Raw genomic sequence first — 656 nt, 5'->3', positions numbered from 1 at the left:
AATTCAATGTACCAGAAGTATGCAATAAATATAATAAGATGATAAAAATTGCAATGTTGGTAGGTGTCTGCACTATTTCGATTCCAACAAGAGGCTGGAGAGTCACGCAATACATTGTCAAAAAATTAACGACTGCGCCATCATTCTGCCCAGCGAAGACAATAAATGGTTGAGTTTTAGCAATCACAGCAGGAAGGAGTGAGTTCCCTTTGTGACATATGCCGATCTGGAGTGCACACTGGAGAAGACGGCAAGGAATGGGGAGGATCGCAAATTGTACACATACCAACATCATAGGGTATTTAGTATAGCATATTATACAGGGTGTCCAAAAAGTCTGGAAACACCTGAATAATTTCCCAGGTAAATTATTTTTGAAAAATGTTAAGGTCACTCTTGTAGTAACTTTTGACGAGGAATTCAATGGTGACCTTGGATTTGACTTTGACGATGACCTTGAAGGTTATTTCAAGGTCAGCTCAATTTTTTTTAAATGGAAACCCCCTTTTTGACGTCGGAAATCGAAAGAGCGGGAAATTTTACGTCCAAAAACATTATAAGGCCATAAATCGTGGTTGACCTTGAAGGTCATTCAAAGGTTATTTAATTTTGAGGACTGGATATCTTCGAAGAACGCAGTTGATGAAAATAGCTTA

The sequence above is a fragment of the Odontomachus brunneus genome, unplaced genomic scaffold (genome assembly GCF_010583005.1).
Source record: "Odontomachus brunneus isolate Ranch 3 - 2012 unplaced genomic scaffold, Obru_v1 Obru_scaffold_329, whole genome shotgun sequence".
NCBI classification, from domain to species: Eukaryota; Metazoa; Arthropoda; class Insecta; order Hymenoptera; family Formicidae; genus Odontomachus; species Odontomachus brunneus.
This window is presented reverse-complemented; position numbering follows the sequence as displayed.